A 23,286-nucleotide genomic window follows, 5' to 3' on the forward strand; every position below is an offset into this window, starting at 1 on the left:
TTTAATCTAATTACAACTTTTGTAATAAGGAGAATTGTGAAACATTTTATAAAAACATAGAACTGCCCTTGTCGGATAGTTCAGTTGGTTGGAGTGCTGTTTGGTACATCAAAAGGTTGCAGGTTCAATTCCCGGTCAGGGCACATACCTGGGTTTCAGGTTCCATCCCTGTACAGGAGGCAATGGATCAAGGTTTCTCTCTTACATGGATCTCTCTCTCTCTCGCCTCTCTCTCTCCTTCTCTAAAAAATCAATAAAAACATATCCTTGGGTGAGGATTGAAAAAAAAAAATAGAACTTATGATAATTGCAAAATCATAGTGGGAGTTCATGTAAATGTGGTAAGTACTCACCTGTCTGGAAAGGAGATTAGAAGCAATCTAGCCTAAAGTTTGCAAATGAGTTGAGATTACTTCAAGTGGCCATTATATGAATGGTTGGCAGGCAAATTTGGGGGGAAGATGGGGGAGAAGGGGCAAAGTGTTATTCATCAGGCAATGGAATATATGTGATTTAGAACCAGAAAAACAGAGTTCAAATATTAGTGTTGCCAGTTTCTTTGCTTGTAATGTTTGGCAAGGTCATAAAATAGTACAAAAGGTATTAATATTAGAAGTTTAAAATATAGGGTGGGACAAAAGTAAGTTTACAGTTGTGAGTACACAAAACACAGTTTATTCTTGTATCATTATTAATTTTTGTATCACTTTCCAAAACAATAACTGTAAACTTACTTTTGCTGCACCCTGTATATGAATAAGTGAATTAACTTTTTAAAGCCATGTATACTTACATGTTAAAGGGAACCAGAACTTGTACTTACTGGCTCGTTTAGTTGTAGTGAGGGTGAAATAAAATATAAAAATGTTCTATGAGCTGAAAAATAGTTGATTTAACATCACTATTTTTGGTAATCAGGAAAGCAATAAAGTGAACATATACTTGAAAAAAGATTATACTTCATGTGAATAGAGATATTGGTCAACACATTGATATGAACAAGCCTAGTCACAAAATACTTGTAAAAGTATAATGAAGAAGAAATAATGATAGTGGTATTTATTGAGGATTGCTATGTGCCAGCTACTGAACTAAGAATTTTACAGCATTAGCTCTTTGAAAAATTACAGCAATTCTATGAGGCAAGTGACTATTACTGCAATTTTAGAAATGAGGAAACAGAGTAACCAGCCAGATTTCACATATCTAGTAAATGCTTCAACAGTGACTAGAATTGGAAAGTTTATTAGTCATTTGTTATTTTACACGCTCATATTGATGTTGTTAATCTAAACCCATAACAATATGTACCCTTCATGCAGCCAATTTCTATTTCTTCTTTGCAAGTGGAAATACAAAAGGTAAACAAAATTAATTAACATTTACTAGAATTCAAAAACACACATTTTTTCACACATGAAAAAGAAAGCTGTTATAGTAAGTCAGAAAAACATGAGGTCAGGATTGTTTGTATAAAGTTGAAGTAACTATATACTATATGATAAAGCCTCAGTGGCATTTGTAAATTTTATTGCAGGATGTGCATCTTGAGGAATTTGCAAAAAAAAAAAAAAAAAAAAAAAAGCCAACAGTTCCTGTCCCTTATGGAGCATGATCGCTCTTTGGCCCTTTGCTCCACCAGAGGTCACTGCACCACCTGCCAGGCAAGGCCCCAAGGTTAACTGAGGGCAGGTCCTCCCTCTCCCCAGGGTGACCTACGTGCACACAGTGACTTCGTGGGCCCTAAGGGAGGATGACCTGTCTGTATAAGTGATCTTTCTGCTACCATAGAATCCATAGAACATGCAAGGAGTTGATTAATTGTCCAGGCCCTAGAAATTACAATACCTCTCTTCTCATGCTTGATTATATGAAAGAGAGCAGAAGGAAATTTGAAAAAATGTGCTTTGCATGAGGTTGAAACCCAATGTCTAGACTATAACAGAATTGCCATCACCTTTTATTCCTTTTTTCATCTGATAGATCAGCTCTGCTAAGAAATACCTTCAGGTATTACATACATGCTACCCCCCATCCCCGATGTGATTTTTTTACTTCAACACTGATGGCAAGAAAGAGTTAAATGTCTTAAGGGATGAGGGGGAAAAAACAAGTATTTACTGGGAAAACAGCCATCTGATTGTAAACTAGCTCTTGCATATTAAGCAGGGCGGTTTTGTCCCTTGTCTCATAACTATGGAAAAACAGGAAGCAGTTTTTGGAAAGGAAAAATCAGAGTTGGGAGGAGGTGGGAATGGGAAGGCCTGGTTTGTCTATGTGACACACTTCTTACTGGCACCATGCCCAGAAAATTTTTCATCCCCCTTTGAAAGACAGAGGCTGTATAAAAAGCTCTAAAGAGGTCTATTTTCTTGAGAAGATGTGAGAGACAGGATAGTCAGAGGAAGCCATGAGACCAGACCAAACCGGATGGTGGATTCTGATCAGTGCTGTGGGAAAGTCCAGGAAGAAGAGATGGTGATGTTCAGAGAAGGCATTGACCACGAGGTTCTTGGAAGACATGAGGGGTGGGGAGGTGCACATGGCAAACGCCACTTTGTGAAGTGAGGCAGAGGCAGGCAGAACAGTAGAGCAAAACACTTGGTACTTTAAACCAGTGATTAATGATCACGAAGAACTGAAGGTGTGGAGATTGAAAATAAATGTGATTTACCATACGGAAACAATTAAATATACATGAATATTTATGTACTAGGGTTATTTATAATATTGACCATTTTAAAGTAATCTGTATGTCAATATACATATATATGATATATGAAATATATCATACATTATATGTGATGTGTGTGGGTATGTATAAATCATAGAAAAATATGTTGCAATTAAAATGTATTTCTAATAAAATTTTAGAACTGAAAAAAGTTTAAATATTCATAAAGCAGCATCTGCCCATATATATGTACATACATAAATATATTTGTACATATATACTTATGTGTACACATACAAAAGCAGAGAAGAGAATGAAAAAATACATCGAAAAGTCAACAATGATTTTCTCTGGGTATTGGAATTGCATATAATTTTAGTTTACTTTCTTTATACTTTTTGTTTTTCAGATTTTTTTACAATACTAGATTTCTTCTTTATATTTTATATTTTCTTAAATTTAAATATCATTTATGAACATTTTTAAGTTTCCAATAATACTGAATACTATTAAATAAAGCATAATGTTCCCCTGCTCTAGTTCCTCTCAAACTTTCATAGTTGTCTGAGTCACAGTCTCTGGGTGGCACCACATTTATCCATATTTAGAGAGCTTGAGTAACCCATAATTCACTGGGGAGTTGCTAAAAATGCATATACATATCCTGGACTCATTCCCTCCCCCAAAAAGGGAAATTTTGAGTTAAGCTCCAGAATCTGATAAGCAGTGGGAGCCTACAGTATTTGAAGCAGCTGAGTCCTAATAAGTTGACAATAGATATTAGGAAGTGATACTATAGCAGATGCTTTAGGTGGTGATAATTGGAGAAAGTCAGCCTGAAAGATTTACCCATCCCCTCCTTAGGTATATCATCTAGTTTTTATTCATGATAAACTACTGAGCAAAAAGTCATAAGCTCAGATGTTTGGCAACTTGGGGACAAAGTGTTTCCCAAAGTCAAATTGAAAAACTGAAGGATTTGATGTAATCTTAGTAGTTAAATTCTGAGATAAGAGACTGGGTCCCAAAGCTCAGATTTTGCTGGAAAAGAGAAATATGCAAATATTACATAGTTTATGATACAAATTACCTGGAAGAATACATGAAAAAAATCATATTACTAACTTGAAAACTTGAGAAAACTTGTCCTGGAAGTTATCAATATTTGTGTTGTTTCACAACACAAAAGGTAATATTGAACAAGCTTATCTTACTAGTTCTAAAATGATGTGTGATCTCAGCTTTAATATTCTCCATATGGGTGGTAATAAGACATAATGTTTCAAAACATAAATTGTTAAAGGGCTAGTGTACATGGGAATACAAATGTCCACAAGGACAGCAAGTCCTTGGGCACCTCTAGATAGTGATGAGGGGCTGTTTCAGGCTGTGTTGACACCTTATATGTAATATGTAGAATGATATGTAGGAAGATGGAAAAATCACATGCTGCACTGTGTGGATTTTCTAAACTAATGAAGTCTAAATTTTGCCCAAAGTATCTGTGGAATAGAAAGATTGGAAACACTAATTTAGCTTGTTACAAATGCAGACATCCCAGAGAGTTAAGAAAGAACTATCACCCTTCTGTCAGGGTTTTTTGTTTTGTTTTGTTTTAATTTAATTTTGTTGTTGTTGTTTTAAGCCTCACCCAAGGACATGTTTTTATTGATTAGAGAGAGAGAGAGTAAGGGGGGAAGAGAGAGACAGAAAGAGAGAGAGAGAGAGAGAGGGAGAGAAACATCAATGTGAGAGAGAAACATGGATTGGCTGCCTCTGGTACAGGCCCTGACTGGGCATCAAACCTGAAACCTGGGTATGTGCCCTGATGGAGAATTGAACCCACAACCTCTTGGTTCACAGGACAATGCTCCAACCAACGAAACCACCTGGCAAGTGCCCATCTCTCAGGGTTTTGAAGAATGAAGGCACTGGCCTAACCACGGAACTCATTGCATTTCCATACTATTTGCCATAGAGCTAATAATATGGCCTAGACTCATTTTCTACTGCAAATTTAGGACAGTTTTCAGGGGAAGCTTTTCTAGTTAGAACTATAAGTTCAGTTAGTGACAGGAGCAAGGAAGAGAAGATAGCCCAGAAAGAGAGAGGAGAGTGCCGCAAAAGAAAGCCTTCCAAGCTTAAGATAACTACTACACTCCTGCCATGACTTCTTCCTTGTAACTAAGGAACCAATTTAAGCTCTTACAGAGGCTTCATGTTTAGCCTAGAGAGAGCATTCTACTCAGAAAACAATGCCTGCCAGAAACCCTTCAATTCTCCAGCTTGAGACTCACAAATAACAAGACAGTGCAATTACAACTAGGAGTTCTTGGTTTCAACTCACTGAAAAGCTTCAAGCATATATTTGAGGCTCACTCTTTCACCATGGACACAAAACATTTCACTAGCATACATTCTACTAAGTTATGGTTAGAGGCTCTGCCAACTCTTAAGTTCAATGGCCTGAGAAAAACAACATGGATACTCATGCTTTGTCCATGGGTCCCACGCTTCCTACAGAACAAATAATATAAACTGTAATCAATCAGAGAATTGAATTTAATGGCCAAATAGGGAGTTCAGAAATAACCTGGAACATTTTCTGAACATGTACCACTCATGGCAACAAACCAATCCTCTGGGCTATACTGAACAAAGTCAGTTCATGAGCGAAACTGACATAGAGATAGTTGTGCTGTTGAATAGAAGAGAGGGTCTCAAAGAGGACAGAGTAGCTAACAAAGTAACATTATTCTTATAGCAATCACAGGAATGACAAATGAATCCAGGGTAAATTTCCTGAAATTAACTCATGCTGCCTAGAGCTGCAGGTACCTATTTGTGTGAGCTCTTCACAGACTTTAATTACTGAGACTGGACTCTGGATTATGTGCCCAACATACCCTATAGATCCTCCAGAATAGTATAACTAGTATAAAACATGATATGAGCAATTAACAAATAAGTGGAATAGGCAGCTCAACTGGAAAACATGATGTACAGCAAATCTATGAGACAAGAGTGACAAAAATGTAACTTAAATATGCTTTAGCAAAGAAAAAGGGAAGGACAGAAGGCAAGAAGGAAGAAAAGAAAGAGGGGAGAGAGAGGGAAGGAAGGAAGGAAGGAAGGAAGGAAGGAAGGAAGGAAGGAAGGAAGGAAGGAAGGGAGGGAGGAGTTCCCTAATTAAATTGAAAAACCTAGGGATAATATCCTTTTTACTCTGCATTGGTTCCATGCTCAGGCAGATTTTAACAATGACAGAATGCTGCCAGCAGTTTCAGAAACTCTAAAGTATGAGTTCTTTCTTAAGGGCTCTAATAAAAGTTCCAAAACTGAGACCCTTGGCTTTCATCAGGTCTTCTTGCCGTCTCTGACTTGCTGTGAATGGAGGGATGGGATACTTTGATTGTCTGGGCCTGGAACATATTTCTCCATCTGGATGCAGAGAGGTTGGGCTAACATAAAATCAGAACGAGTAAGGAAACTCAGGGAACCGTCACTAATAAAAGTGAGAATACATGTTACACAGGCAAAAAAGATTTTCCTGCTGAAGTGGTGTACTTAGATTTCATACCTCAACAAGAGAATAGAAATAACATGAACACGACGTCTTAGCTTCCTTTTACAGGAAGCTCACACTTCTGTCCCATTCCCTACAGTTCTACCAACCAAATGGGACCAGCTCCTGCCTCCCCCTCTTTCATCTTTCTTCCATCAAGAATGGGTCATTGTCAAAGGCGGGAAAAGTTATTTGGCCTCAGCCCTAATGGGTGGAGAGTTTTTGGTGTAAAGTTAAAACCCTGAGTCAGTAGTTGTGAGATCTGCCCCCACACATTTGGCAGGTGAGACCAGTCTGGGGCCAGTTTTATTCGGGAACTGCCCGAGGAGGTGATATTACACTGGGATTCAGGGCAAAAGCCACATAATGGTGAATAATATGCCTTAGCCTGGCCTTGCCCTCCGTGCACATATCTCTCGGGCATATTGCATTTGGGGCAGTGTGGGTTGAGGGAAGGATTCAAGTGGTTGGTATCCTGGGTCCTGGCCCAAATACCATCTCTTTTCACGCTTTAACATGATTTATATTTGGCTCGGTTTCTGGAGGTTGTTTATGTGCAGGGAACTTGAAATTAGGAGGAAAGTGCTCCAAAAGAAAGAGGGAGGCTCATGCTTTAGGAAAGGCCTCGGATGTTTATATAAAACTGCAAGTGCAGCTGCGCCTGCTGAGTAATATCCCACATGCAGCAAGCAGGATCTGGTGTTAGTGGGGAGAGGGATTTATTTCTCCTTCCAGACAGGCTCTCTTGGGAACTCTAAATGGTAAAAGCAGTGAACTTCCATATGGGCTGGGGTAGGCTATAAGTAGTCTCTGCATATGGGATTTTTTGGCCGTGAGCCTCCTCACCTTACTTTGAACTCTGTATTTCCTTTCCCTTGCCAGCTGTAGCCTGCATTCAGGATCAACGATGGATTTGTGGTAGGACTAAACTGGGGGATTCTTGTAGCCTGCTTGAAATACCTCTGAAGTATCCATTCCATCACTGGTAAGTCCATTAGATAAACCTTCATCTCTGAAGTCTTACAGGGGAAGGCCAGGAAGAGATGTGAAAAGAATACATTGTGTTACTATGCATGACGTGACCACAGAATATCTGAAGCCGACCTGTTTCATTCTTTTCTGTTAGAGCTCCATGCAATGCCTTCAATGACCCCTCAACTTGGTGGCAGATTTCAGACACCTCTTCTGTGTATTCAGCCATACTGAGTAAAGGATTTCATCACCTGAAATACGCTTCTTCTTTCTCTTGGACTAGGATTATGGATTGAAGCTGTGACAAGGTGGGGGCATTGGCATCAGTAATGATTAGTTTAGGCTGTATTTAACAAATAAAACCAAAGTAGTAATAGTTGAGACATTTATGTCAATGCTCACATGGGCCGTAGTACTGGCTCTGGCTCTCTTGTATTGACAAAAGGAAGGGTGAATCTTTCAGAGCTGAGGAGTGCACACTTTCTCTGTGCTCTCTCCCACAGAGTCAGTCTACTCACTAGAATAGGCTAGGCAAAGCTATTGTGACAATCAACAATTTGTTTTAAGGTTCACACTATCTCTCTCCAGCTTTGCTATATATTACAGGAACTACATCCCTCAGCTGCCAAAAATCTTCTGGATTTTTGGTAGGAGCAGACAATGGGAACACCCTGACTGACGATTAGGAGAAGAGAAGAAAGAATAATGGACTTCCTATCACCTTTGATCTCTGTTGAGTCTCTTTCTAGTTCCCACCATATAGCCTCTCTATTGTTCCCATGTCTATCAGGGAGGCCTCCTTGTGGTTCTAGCTTTCATTGTATGGCCTTATCTTCTGGGGTAATGCCATCTTCTCCCATTGTCCTTCTATTCCAATGGTATCAGCTTCTTATACCTAACCTCTGGGTTGCCTTACTGTCTTTGGTTTGCTGTGTCTACTCTCACATCATCTGTTCAAACAATTTCCTGTATTAAATGCACTCAATTTGCACAATCTGAACTGTTTTCTGGCAAGCTCTTGACTGATAAACTTATGCTGCAATAATCAACAGGTCCCCAAATCTCAGTAGCTTAATGTGTAAAATCTTGTTTTTTGCTCACATAGTGCTAATGCAGAGCAGCCACCTTCCAAATGGTAAAAGAGGGGTCCAGGTGGCTTTCCTTTCTTCTTTGCTTTTCTTTACTTTTCTTTCTTTTTTTAAATATATATTTATTGATTTCAGAGAGAGAAAGGGAGAGAGAGAGAGAGAGAGAGAAACATCAATGATGAGAGTCATTGATCAGCTGCTGGAGATTGAGCCCACAACCCAGGCATGCGCCCTGACCTGGAATTAAACACGATCTCTTGGATCATAGGTCGACGCTCAACCACTGAACCACTCCAGCCGGGCAGGTGGCTTTCATTTTTAACTATAGCATTTATAGTAGTTTGCTTCTACATAACTGTGGCAATGGAAGATAATGAATAAAGAATTCAAATCTACTCTTGCTTGCTTGATCCAGAAATGATACATGTTAATTCTACTGCAGCCCACTGGCCAGGACTGGTCATAAGGTCCAATATGATTACAGGACATGCTTGGAAATGACCCTTCTTGTGTATTTATATATGTGTATGTATATATACATACACCCCCACACACATATATACATACGCACATTCATACATATATATATATATATATATACACACACACACACACACACATGCACACATACACAGAGATAAGCTAAAAAATGCACCAAGATTGGGTCAACTTGGGTTGTGAATCCAAGGCAAGTATGATCACCTGGATCTGTTTCTTAAGAATACACCTTTACTCTTGGCAATGATTAACTGCTTCAACTAATTTTTTTTTACATCTTTCTTACAATATCCAAAGTCTTCCACTGTAATAATGTTGAATTATTTTTCAGTGTATGGAAAAATGACACCTGTATTATCATTACAACTGTTCTCTTTCCCTCTCTCAGCTCTGCTGAAAGTCAATGTGAAATCTGAGTAACATCTGCCCCTGGAAATGCGTCATGATTTTTCTTAGGAGAAAGCAAACAGCCCTATCCAAGTTCATGATATAATTATAGGTCCAAGTTTTTAAGAAGTTTAAAACTATGAAAACTTAATAGAAAAATAAATGTTAATAGGAAATAATAATTGGATATAGTTGAATAAACTCCAGACACATCCAAATAAAAAGTTCCCCAGAGTTCCACTCATGCTAACTTTTCATTGGCTTCACCTGAAGGTATAGAGCTTTCTCATGGAAACCTTGAGATGCAGTATTTCCCCTTTATATTTATGGGCCAGATCTCTTCTGTAACTTTTTTTTTCAAGCTTTATTTAAGGGCAATGACCCATAATGGATTTTAGATCTTATTTAATGAAAGCAGTCACATCCATGGATTATCTGTAATCCTCAAAAGCAGTGATCTAACCTGGCCAGTTTTGCTCAGTGGTTAGAGAGTCAGCCCATGGACTGAAGGGTCTTGAGTTTAACATACAGGAGCAACCAGTTGATGTGTGTCTCTCACATCGATGTATCTTTCTCTCTCTCTCTCTCTCTCTCTCTCTCTCTCTCTCTCTCTCCTTCCCACTCTCTCTGGAAAGCAATGGAAAAAAAAAATATATCTGCTCTTCCAGATTACTGTTTCAACTTTATCATCTTCTACTACACACTGTATTTAAAGTTTTTTAAGTCCATACCCACTGAAACTAGTTTAGAAGAGCCCCAGACCAAACCATCTAATGAATTCTCCTGACACACCCTAATTTTGCCATATCTGTCTCTTAATCCCAAAGATTCACATCTAATAAGATGGAAGACTTGGCAACAAGTATGGGGGGGGGGATGGCTTTCTTTGGCTCATGCTGTGCAAGGGGTTCTTCTCTTAGCCTCCTCACTTCTTCACTTTCCTTCTCATCATCAGATTGAAACGGATCAGTGTCATCATCGTCTTTCCTATCTATAGCTCCACTTCTTGTGGTGTCTTCCACATTAGCAGGGCCATACTTACCCAAAGCTTTCTTTACTCCTGGCAGGCTGGTCTTTTCTTTTTTGTAAGACTTGATGTGATTATACCAATGTTAAGGCATGATACATGGCAGCAGGTGATGGGCCGGAGAATGCCCCAAATACTGCCATATATGCTTGTGATGTCACACACCCCTTGAGGTAGTTGTTGTCCACCAGGTAACCATTGAACACCTGGGTGCTGGCAGGGCTTTTCAGGTCTGCAAAACCCATGACGTCCGCTGATCCTGGAGCTAGGCAGTAGCAAAGGAAAGTGGAGAGCAGACAATCCACACACAGTGCTAAGAGGAAAAAAACAAAAATCTCTCTGCTATAAATTTTGTTTTGTGTATCATTCTATTGATATTTATGGGTTTAAATTTGTACATGAATGAGATAAGAGCAGCACGCCATATCTATATATCACTTTGTCTGATGCAAATCAATATAACAAGGGACATTAACCCTAGTACAATGGTATGATTACCCACATTAAACATATTTGGGGCTTTTAAAAAATGAATAAATTAAATTGAGATTTAATGTATAAATCTTAAAAATACTTGAGCTTAGTCTTTGTCTTTCATTTTTTTTTGTGAGAGTAGCTAATGTGTGCACAGAAAGCAGTTTTATTTAATATTTCATTTTTTAGTATCTACTACATGCCAGACACTTAAAGTATAGTAGGGCATAAGACAAATATATTTCCTGCTCTCAGACACCTTATATTTCAGTGAAGGATATAGACAATGAATATTAATTAACATGAAAATAAAAGGAGATCCAAGATCTTTCTGAAGGGGCAAAAATAAGAGGCCAGTGTGGCTCGAGCATGGGAACAAAGACTAAAATGGAAAGATTGGAAGTGTGGAAACACCTAAGATTATATGTGGCCCCAGTACTTTGAAAAGAATTTAGGATTTTATTCTCAATGAGAAGGGTTTGGAGAGTTTTAAGTATGACCTGTGTTTTTAAAAATCACCTTGGTTGTTATAAACAGAGTGGTTTTTAGTCAGCAAGAATAGAGGCAACGAGACCAGTGAGGAAGCTACTTGGGGTGGTCCAAGTGAGAAGTGATTAGAAATGTTCTAGATGGCAAAATTTTTTCACATTTCAATATCACCAAAAAATTTTAAAAAAGAACAAACAGGGTAAATGTTATCAACTCCTTTGATGGATGGAAAGGTGTACAATTTAAAGATAAAAGTTAAGTCAGGATTCAAGTTTTTGCTTCCAAACGTAGAGGGTTTTTTTAATCCATTTTATCCTGAGGAAAATGTTCAGGAAAAGAACAAATATAGTTGCATATAAGTCAAATCAAACATATTATACAGGTTGAATAGTATTTTATAAACTTACCCAATTTGAAATACTTTACAAATCATAATATGTTGCATGAAAAGCATTATGGAACAAGGGTGAGGCTTCCATAGTCACTGGGACAGAGACTTCTGCTGAAAGTCTTCACATTTATGCTGCCCAGAGTGGGCATGGGTTTCTGTTGGGTTCCAGCTGAGTGGTGCCATTGCAGCCTCCCCTGCCCACAACACTTTCCCCTTCTCTTCTGCCATCTAATGTAGGTCTGAATCGGCTCTCACCTCAATTCATTTTTTTGATGAAAGAGTCATAGCCTCTCTTTCTAATGCTGCTCTTGAGGTAGGAATGGGGATTAACTGTAAAAGAAAGATCTTATTGGAGTGGTGAAAATGTTCTAAAACTGGATATGGTGATAGTTGCACAACTTGGCATATTTACAAAAAATTATTAAATTGTATAAAGTGGCTCAATTTAATTATGCAAATTATATATAAATAAAGTTGTTTTTGAAAAGAGAAACCTAATAAAAATAAAGGTATCGCAATTCATCTGAAAGTTTGAAAATCAAAGGAGAGGCAAAGATTTACAAATTGAGAATATTTTTTCAAAATTCAGAAAATATCTTTCAAAGCAGATTAGTTTTAAAAAGAAAAAATGCCTTTAAACAAACATCAAAATATGTGTGGAAAGTTAAATATTTACTTGTGAATAGATAAAAAGTATTTACTTTTGTTTCTGAAATTTTCCAATGTGTCACTTTTTATTAATTACTTCAATGGTAGAGCTTACGTTTTTAGATTTAAAAAATGATCTCTATATCATAAAAAAAAAAAGAATAAAATTTTGGGTTTAAATTGGGACATTCATTTTAAAGTGGGAAGTTCATTTTCTGCTTGAGCCCAGTGTAAAACAACCATTATTTGATTGATATGAAGGGTATTTCTTGACAGAGACTATAAAGTGACAATTTATTAAAACCTGTTCCTACTTTGTGTCATACATAATGCTAATCATTGTATAAAGTGCCACATTTCACTTTCATAAGAACCTTATTAAGTTCATTTATTAGAGTATTTTCATTTTAAGGATAAAGAAATAGAGCATCAAAATAGTGATTATGAAAAATATGTTCTGAAATTCACACAATTATTACCAAACCTGATAATTGAACCCAGATATCACTGTATCTAATGCCCACAGTCCTCTGTTTGTTAGTGTGTACTGTTGTCTTTGGTAGAGAAATATAGGGAATATATTCTCTCGTGTCTACCTTATAGTCAATTATAGATATGTGACAGTCACGTTTCTGAGAAATTACATGCAGATTAATGAGTTCATATTTTTTGTCTAATTGGATTGCATCATTGTGAACTAGAAAACTTGAAAGTGAGACAGATAAACTGCTTATACAAATCCTTCAGAGATAATAAGAAATAGGTGTGCTGCTAAAAGATAGGGTGGCCCAGCCGGGCGTGGCTCAGCCTTTGAGCGTTGACCCAGGATCCAGGCGATTGGGGTTCAATTCCAGGCCAGGGCACATGCCCGGGTTGCGGGCTCGATCAATGACTCTCGTCATTGATGTTTCTATCTCTCTCTCCCTCTCCTTTCCTCTCTATGAAATCAATAAAGATATATATTTTTTTAAATAAATAAATAAATAAATAAATAAAAGATAGGGTGATCATGTAATTTATCGTACAAACTAGAACTCTATCATTTTTTAGGACAAAGGGCATAAACAAAGACTATCTTCAGCAAACTGGGACATATGATCACCTTTCTCAAAACTAGAGGTAAATAATATACCAGAAAGAGAAGGAGCAATGATATTATTTCTCAAACTATAACCCAGGCAAGTTTGATGTAAAATTGCCAGATAATAAATACAGAAAAGATTATTAACTAGATGACTAGTAAAGATAAACATAAGTTCCCAAAGACCAAGTTGTGCAATTCCAACTATAACTTGGATGTCAGTTGAGGTAATACTACCCCTTAATGTAAAGATAAATTTTATTCAGTCCATGTCTTATGGAAAATCTCAAGCACCCAACAAAGTTTCTGGGAACTCCAGAGTTTATACTATCTTGGTCATCTCTGGTTTCAGGTTTCTGACTCCAAATTTCTGCCAGCTAGGATTCTTTTTCTTTCATTACTTCTCAGAGTAATTCTTTATCATCTGCACTGGAAGCTATGCAAATAGAGAACTCAACCTTTGCCTTAGTTTTGACCAAAATAAATGAACAAACCCCAAAATTAAGAATGCAAACACACACTACTACTATTACTACTACTACTACTACTACTAGTAGTTGTTGTTTATAGAACAGACACTTAGAGCAGATGAGCTAGAAGGAATTTGCAGAAGAATATGAGAGAAAAATGGATAGGAATACAAATCTAGACTTTAGCTGTGCTACTTACTGCTTGTATGACCTTGGTCACATACTTGTAAAATGATAGCATTACTTCAAATAATGATAATAAAGAATTAATGAGATAACACATGTTGCATTGGGTACAAAGTGAACCCAATAAATATTAGTTACCAATGTTATTACATTATAGTTGAGAAAGCAAACAAATTAAAATTTAATCTCTATTCTTAGAATCCCTTTGGCCTATCTGCAATGATATTAGGTCATCTTTTTTCCCCCCCCTTTATCTACTTACTCTAATCTATTCTTCTTTCCCTTCCCTGCATAAGCGGAGAAAAAAATTCTCATTTTCTTCAGCACCTACCAGCAAACCAAATATTGAAATTTCTGACATTCATTCTAAGATTTAACTGAGACTAACTGTGATATAAATACTTGTGAGCACCTGACTCAGTGTGCACACAGAACACCACCCTGGTCTAGAGGAGGTAGAAAAGGAGTTCTTTCTTCTAGTTACATAATCTCACTTTCTTTCCAAGGAAGATTCCCAGATTGATATGAGCAAGATTTATGTTCACATAAAGATTTCGAAAGTCAACTATTATGATAGCTTATTCTAAGATTTCACATAAAGAAGAAAGAGGCAACTAAATAATACTATAGTTAATAAATTCATTGCTGGTTGATTATGCCTAAAGAACATAGTGATGGAATCGATTTCTCCCTAATACTGGGTGTTAAGAAATTGAGATATTGATGCTAAGCCTATTTGGGAATTCAGACCACTTGGAGATTTGGTTGAATATATCAGCAAAAGCAATACACTAATATGAATACATATTCATCTAGATAAAGGAATATATCTATAGATAAATATATCTATTAAAATTTATATGGGATACACAGACATGTACATATATACACATATTTTTTTTCAGGTGGATTCAAAGAACACCTAAAAGTCATGAGGGCTCATAAACTCCAACCTAAAAACCTTAATCAAAAACAAATCAAGAAATGAGCAGTGACCTCTTTTCATTCTGTCAGTATAATGTACACTTTTGGTTATTAATAAATATTGTCAACAGGTTGTTCTAACAGGCAGAAAGATACAGGAAAGCACTATAGCTACCAAAGCTCACTAATACAGTGTTCTCAAACAAGGCCAAATAACTGGACATAGATTTGTCCGGTGAGGTTAGACCAAAATTTAAATGGGTGGTTCTGCAATATAGTGTAAGAGCACAATATAACTTTTCAGTTCTGTGCAATTGCATTTAAATCCTAGCTCTGTCACTTGGTAACTGAGAATTAAGCTAAAAAATTTAACCTCCTATCTTCAGTATCCTAATTTGAAACTTTGAGGTAATGATAGCTACAAATCATAATGCTATGATGACTAAAAGAAATGACATATGTAAAAAAGTTTTATTGTGCCTGGAACATAATAAGTGCTCAATAAATGACTGCTGGTTGGTTGCTTTTTTAAGCTGCTAAATTCTTAGGTCACTGTAAAACTATTGCAATGTATATTATTATGATTACAAAAATGCAAATATATGTATAATGTAATATGTATTATTACAATTATAAGATATTGAAATTTTTTTCTTTAACTCTATTGAGGAAAAATATTCAATAATGTTCTGCTGACGCATGGAATGCAGCCAGTTGTGAATTTAAGACAAGGATTGGATAGTTTTAGTCAAGACAAGCAAGAAGTTACCCAGAACAAATCTGTAAGTCAAAAAAAGGTGTGGGTAATCACATACAGCTGGAGGGTCAGGGAAAGCTAAGGGTCAGAAGCTAGATAGACTATGATAATAAAATAGATGTACATGGATACCACAAGGTAAGACAAGAAGGTAGTTTTAGTGTCAGTTGGGAAAGAGTGTTTTGAACAAGTTGAGAAGGACAAGGAATGTAAGCAGAATAGATCTGATTAGCAATAATAAGTATTATCTTGATTACTAAATAATTCTTGCTTCAGTTAGAAATTTTTTTTTTAAATCTTTTTTTAATTGATTTTAGAGAGAGAGGAAGGGAGAGGGAGGGAGAAAGAAATATTGATGAGAAACATTGGTTGGTTGCCTCCTGCATTCCCCCTACTGGGAGTGAAGCTCGAAACCAGGGCATGTGCCCTGACAGGGACTCGAACTGGCAATGTCTGGGTGCATGGGAAGTCACTCAACCAACTGAGCCACACAGGCCAGGGCAGTCAGAAAATTTTTCTATGCTTCCTAGTAAGGATGCATTCATCCCCACATATGGCCTGACATGGAAGTCTAGAATCTACGGTAAGTAACATGAGGACAGAGAAGAGGGAAAGAGAGAGAACTGATAGCAAGCCTCACCAGCACAGAAGGATGGCGGCTCATGCTGTGAAGGCAGAAAGCTCTTCTTCTAACAACGAGTAAGCTTTCTAGTAGTTTCTCTCTTGCCTTAAAATATTTCCCCCAAAACTCTTCACTGCTAACAGCATTTATTTTATTTACCTTCTTACTTTATGGTCAATTTAGAATCTCAGTGTTAAAAATAATCATTAATTTGTTGTGTTAATCAATGCTCAGAATGAACAGGACCTATATTTTGAATTTTACAGTAGTGTATGATGATACAAATAGGACATACATCCTAAATATGACAAAATATTGTACTTGATTTAATAAAAAAAAAAATTGTGCTTGCTATAGTACTTGCTAGGGACATTGAGGTAATTTTAATATATTTTGAAAATACAAAAGCATAAAAGAATAAATCACATGAAAGTTAGTAATATGTCTTAGAAATAGAATATATTTTAAATTCATTTTTAAATTATAGTTGACATACACTAGTATGTTAGTTTCAGGTTTACAGTATGTTAGTAATTAGATATTTATATTTTATGGAAAAGAAAGTAATAAAGTATATCATTGTTTGGCATTTTTGTACACATGGCCTTGATTGTATGTTTGTTTTCTGACCACTATTTTACTAATTTTTTAGAGAACGCTTTGTCCCATTTTTAGCATACTCTAAGGTCTTGAAATGAAGTAATGGAAAGGGCAACCACCTTGAAGTCAGAGAACTGCTTTCAAGTGGCAGCTTTACTGTTTGTCAATATATGACCATAGAAAATTCACTTAACCTCTATGCTTTTCAGCTTTTCACACATAAAACAAGGGAAAATCATTTTTTTGATGTTTTAGATCCTTTCCAACTTAAAAAAAAAAAAAAAGACAGAGGAAGAGGAAGAAAGGAAGACTTTGTTAACATTTTCTAAATTATTTAATTGCCTATTTACTAAAGCGTACTCTTAGTGTTATAAATTTTTAACCATACTTTCTCTTTTTCTCCGAAAGGAGATCTTTGTTTTCTGATATATACAGCTGCCTCTCTTTCCAAATTTTCTTGTCTCAAAAATCATGACAGAGTTAGACACTCTACTTTTATGGCTGATAAAACTTTTCTGAGATATAAAATAATTCATGAAAGCTGACACGGTTAAATTCCATCAATGATAATACATATATGTATAATTGCGTAGTCTCTGCATCAATTATTACAAATAGTCACCTCAAGATGTCTCATATTTTTAATGAAAGATATTTGAAACACAGATGTAATTCTACATATTTCAATGTAGTTTCAAAACAGTCTATTTATTATGTTAAAGAAAGTACTTGGACAGCTAGCATTTGTTATAGCAGGATTTTCCCTGTAAAGTCAGAAGATTGAATGCAGGAAATAAATTATCAACCAGTTAGTGTGTATTTTTTTCCAAGTCTTACTCATAACTTCCCTAGCTGTCATTTCATATAACCATGCTTTACCTGTAAATTAAGCTCTCCTTTTATCAAACTCAGCTGGGGGTTATTATATCAACTTTAATGCCTCTCTAAAAATGGTACTGAATGTGGATTTATATCACAAATGGAAAATCTGAGAGTGAAGGACATTTTCCATGTGGCAGTCTCATAAAACTATCACTTTTAACAAACAACTTGAATGCAAGAGAAATTTGCAAAAATCTTTTAAGCACATTCATGGTCTTAAGAGGAAGTGCTAATATGAAGTCTGTCTGCTCTGCTGCAGCTGCTTGATTTATGAAAGCATAAACAACCCTGACTCATTCTAGGGAAGTCATAATTACCATATGGAGTGTTAAATGTACAGACACTTCGTAACTAATGCAGTAGCTTAAATTATAGTCATTATACTATCCCCAGAAAAAAGTCCCCTATTCAGTACCTTTCACAATCAACTCCATTGCAATCTTGAAAGTAAATATACATGAAGACACTTTATGAGAGAGGTAAGCAAAAGCTGATTGGCAAGGGAAGACAACTGGCTACTCCCTCAAATGTCTGATAATGGCATTCTCAGCTCGTCTGCTCTGTGCCTTGTGTTATGCTGCAGAGGGGGGGTGTTGATGGGAAGGTTCTATGGCCAGGCCCTTTAAGGCTGCACAGTGTGGTGGGAGAGGCAAGCAACTAAACATCTGAAATAACTGTGGTGCAACCATTGGAAATATGTTGTATGTATCGAACACTGGCACAAAACTGGACAGAGGACTACTAATTAAAGAAACACAGCCGTATCCCATGAGAATAATACATAAAACAAAGGATATGGAAGTGATTTCAAAGAATCTGGTGAGTAATTGGATATGGAAAACAGAGGAGAAAGGATTGGAGCTTTGGAAACTGGGAAGATATCTTAATAGAAATACGTATGATTAAAAGAAAGTGAGAGTGGAAGAAAGACAAAAGCACATTCAAACCTCCTATTACCAGGGAGAGGAAAGCTCATGTTGTATACACAAAGCCATACTGCATACATCCACTATCTTCCTAGGTTCTGTGCCTTAAGTGGTTGGGCATGTATTAGAAACAAATTTCACAAAGCATTGTCAGAGATATCCTGTTCCTTTGGAACATTTGCAATTGCATCGGTAAATATATATTTAACCTTAAGGAACTTTGCTGACATATAAGTATTTAACATTCTTCAGGCTAAATGTTCAATAGAGAAGGGTCAATATGGCTTGTTGTCCTGTGACATAATCCATCACATCCCTCTTTAATTCCTCTGCACAAAGTCAATTGGTTCTGGCTGTTGGAAATTATTATAGCGCTGGTCAAGAAGCAAGGCTAAGTGAATCACAAAGGTGGAAAAACCAGCCATCACAGCAGAAAACCCTGTGCAGGTAGCCAGGTGGTCTGCAAATGCCTGCTAGCACTTTTTCTTCCAGTTGGCATATAACATCTGTTTCTAAAGTGAAAGGGTGTGAAAAAAATGACACAAGTGGTAAGCACTGACATATGCAGGGGAAAGGAAGTGATTTATTTTATATTAAGATTGTTACTGTTGCAAAAATAAAAGCACAACCTGAATATGTCTCTGTAAGACTTGTATAATATGTGTGTGTGTTTAAGAGAAAGTTGTATATTTTTATTAAATCATAACACAAAAATACAGGACTCTGAAAATCTAATTAGCACAATGAATAAAAAACAGGAGGCCTATAAAAAATTATTTTCTGAAATAAGGGCAAGATTCTACCAAGAGTTTAGAAATAAGAAGGGAAGGAATAGAAACTGAGAAATTATAAATTATTCATTTGCATCAGCTAGAAATGGTATACGTGAAGGAGTAAATCAATATTTACTAAGAAAAATCAAATGAAAATATTTTAAAAGAAATACTAATTATAAATTATCAATGTATTAAATTAGGTAATAAAATAGTTACCTTTTGGGATTGCTGAAAATGACAGCATTTCTGACTGAAGTCAGTCTCAATTATATAGCCTTACAGAATGAGTTTATAGAAAATAGGAAAAGACATTTAATGTAGGATATAGATTGATCTTTACACTTTGAATGGACTCTAGGTGTCAACCAGTTCACACCCCATTTTTACAAATAAAAATCACAGGTGCCATGGAGGTGAGGTAACTCTCCCAAGATCATAGAGCTAGAGCTATCTGAAAGGAAGGAAGGCCAGCTTGGGGGATTTTTTTAGCAATGATAAATGGAGAACTTCCTTTGGAACTCTGATAAGAGGTGATAAGAGGAGTGCGATGTTTTACAGTCCCAGAATGAAAGGGAGCTGGGTGAAGAATTAGGCACTGGGGAAGGAGGAGGCAATAACTCATTTACAGTGAAGCTATGGAGAGTATACTGGGCCACAGAAAATAAGACAGGACCAAAATAAGAAAGTGAACAAAAGTACCACAAATCATCAAAAAGCAAATGTGATAAGTTAGTGAATAATTGGTTAAAGTTCCTCTAATAAGAAATAAGCTTTTGTAAAAACTGAGGAACCCTGAATTCATTGGTACAACTTCACTGAGTAGACGCCAAGGAGGTAGCCAAGTAGGTCGTTACAGTTTTACTTCCCTTTCAGAATAAAAAATGACAACAACAAAATTTAAGTCGAGGATCTGAAATAAAACATTGTTGATATATTATTTTTAAATATCTTGCAAAAATATTTATCTGGCAGAGGTGGGAGAGAGGCGGGGAGAAGGGGCAATTCTTTCTTTGAAGGTATCATTTCAGAATTAGAAAGCATTGAAATAAAGAGAATAATGTGTGCAAAAAAGGGTATCAAAAGTATTTCTTCTTTATGTAGCTTCTCAGTTTTGTATAGTGTAAAACATGAAACAAAGATCTTACCGCTAGATTTATAAGATGGAGCGGTTTGGGCGGCCGCTCTGATGTCCCCAGTCCCCTCTGTGCTCCACACCATGGTGTGGCCCTGAACTCGGCCTCCACGCAACCACATCTCTGTTACCACGGTGCATAGCTTATAGTGAGTGTCTCACAATGCTAAATTATTGAGCGTAAATATACCTTTTTTTGTCAGGAATAATACAGTTACATAATGCACATGTGATAATAACAGTTGTATGCATTTGTGACAAATGGGCGGAGGTGGTATTAGCACACAGGGAGACAGATGCAAGAGGGAAAGTTTCCTAAGTACTATCTTCAGAAGTAATGCTGCCAAAGTTTATGCAAGTGCGTTCAAGGTAGGGGAAAATAAATGAAAAGCAGATTTTCTCCCTAACAAAATCGCCAGTGGGTAAGGCAAAGGTTCAGAAAAACAGGAGGTTTCTAATATATTAACCACCATTCAATGTCTGGCAGCAATTAGGAAAATAAACAGGATCCCGAGTCGAATTAACAGCACCAATTAAACTTTCTTGCAAATGCATTTATATCGATAACTGGTGGGGCAACATCTGGAACATTATTCCAAAAAAAAAAATGATGTCTGATATTTCTGATATTCTCAAAGGAAACAAATTTAAAAAATAAAAAAAATGAGTAGGAAGTGTGAGCTGTGCACCAAAAGAGAAACTAGTTCTGATTTTTGCCAGAATTTTAAACAAACGTCAGATTGAACTTGTTTAAATGTTTAAAAGGTATAATTACCTTATTAGTCTATTTTTGTAGGCAAAGAGCTGTTTCTAAATATGGGCTAAGACATAGAAATTTCAAAATTATATTTAAGATAGATACTAGCACCTTACAAAACTGAAAGTGAAGTAAGGCTATTGCACTTAATATAACACATAGTTGGAAAACTTGACAGAAACAGTATTATGAAATCATATAAAATCCATAATATTTTCAGCAAATTTTTTATTTATTGAAGACTTTGATGAGTATTTTTAAATAAAGAATCCACTGTAATAAAATAATTCCCCTTTTATTTATCTCAGCTTTATGTTAGGAATCTAATTTATGAATATGTTGTATTAAAAAGCTATTGTAAGTCACTTTTTTGAAGTTTGCAGAACATATCTCTATAGAAATCAAAGCAATAGTAGTTTTGTTTCCAGAGTCCTCTTTAATCTTAGGTGCCTGGAAATATAGTATCAATTGCATTATTCCAATCACACCTAACCAATATATGCATTTTTCCTTACTTGAAAAATGCATCCCAATTTCTAATTTAAGAGGCTAGGAAGACCTTTCCTTCTCACAAAACACTCCCATTCATCTCACAGAAAAGAAATACCCTTAACTAAAGATTTTATCACTAAATTCATTTTCAAAAAAAGAAGGCACTTCTTTAAGACACTTTTATTGAAGTAAAGAGGGAAAGGACACAAGAGAAGATGGAGGAATCTACCTGACTTGGACTTTACAATACAATTGTTTGTTCAACACACAGGTATTGAGCGCCTGCAGGGTAAATAACCCCAGGGAAGGCATTATGTTTCTCAAGGAAATCAATGAGTAATTAAAATGGAATATGCCTTCCAGGAATCCATTCTAGTCTGGGACCAGAGAAGGTGTGTACAAAAGCGGTGATAAAATGTATCATGCCATAAGTTTTGGCTAAACAATAAAACACCTTAAATGCAGTGCCAGAGAGATTGAAGTTTATTCTGGGGACATCAGGGAGCCATTAAAGGCCTGACCTGTGTTTGTTTGGGGACAGTAAAGTGACAAGAGATAGATTTTAAGAAAAGTACTTAAAAAAAACAAGCAAAATGAGTTGCAAGCTATGGTGTTGGTCAATGTGAGAAATTAAAATTTAGGAAGACCAATCTTAAAATATCGAAATAACATAGTTCCAAATAAGACTGCAGAACACTGGATTTTAAAGTCGAGCGGAAATATTTAAGAATTTTTTTAAATAATGGAATGGAAAAGATTGAGCTAATTCTGATGGAGAGCTGAACAGCAATAAGCTAAATAAGGCTCCCGAGTTGGGCACGCATAAATAGAATGGTGATAGAAAGAGTTCGTTTGGCTGGGAAAATGAGGCATTTAATAGTGCACATATTTCATTGAGATGTTAGTAAAATAGAATTGGTGCTAATTATAGGAGCTTTAGTTAAATCCTTAATACTGAGAGTTGAGAGAGAGAGAGAGATTTGGAGAAATGCATATATTTAAGGAGTTATGAAAAGCAGCGGTGAAATGGATGTAAAATGTCAAAGAAGAAGCACTTGAAGAGTGCCTCTTCCAGGAAACTAAGAAGAAAAGAGTATGTCCCAGAAGGTTTTGACCCATAAATAAAATGCTGCCAGTGGAGGAAGTTAAGAAATGAAAAAGAACCATTGGAATCTTCAAACAGGACCCATTCATAAGTCAGGTATTACTACCAAACTTGTCCGCATCTAGTTTATTTTTTTAAAACAGAATTTACTTCTACCATCCATTTCACAAGAAGATACCAGTTTTATCTTGTTGATAAAATAATAATTCACCAGTTTTAGTAAGTCAGCTTTTATTTTATTAGAATCTAGCTCTGTATTTCAGAGTTTCTCCAGCAAATTTCCCAGTGTCTAGAATAGTGCCCGGCCAGCAGAAATCACTAAATAATGGTGTGTTGGATAAAAGTATGATATTGGTCTAGGGG

General features: G+C 36.2%; 1 pseudogene across 1 annotated transcript; it reads right to left on the minus strand.

The window, feature by feature from the left end:
- Positions 1–6,031: 6,031 nt before the first annotated feature.
- On the minus strand, positions 6,032–10,456 carry LOC308552412 (elongation factor 1-beta pseudogene; annotated as a pseudogene). Its single transcript has 3 exons — positions 9,858–10,456; positions 7,086–7,258; positions 6,032–6,179 (listed from the first exon to the last, which is right to left on the minus strand). The product of its transcript is annotated as an elongation factor 1-beta pseudogene (transcript).
- Positions 10,457–23,286: the final 12,830 nt, after the last annotated feature.

The sequence above is a fragment of the Miniopterus schreibersii genome (genome assembly GCF_964146895.1).
Source record: "Miniopterus schreibersii genome assembly, chromosome: 2".
Lineage (NCBI taxonomy): Eukaryota > Metazoa > Chordata > Mammalia > Chiroptera > Miniopteridae > Miniopterus > Miniopterus schreibersii.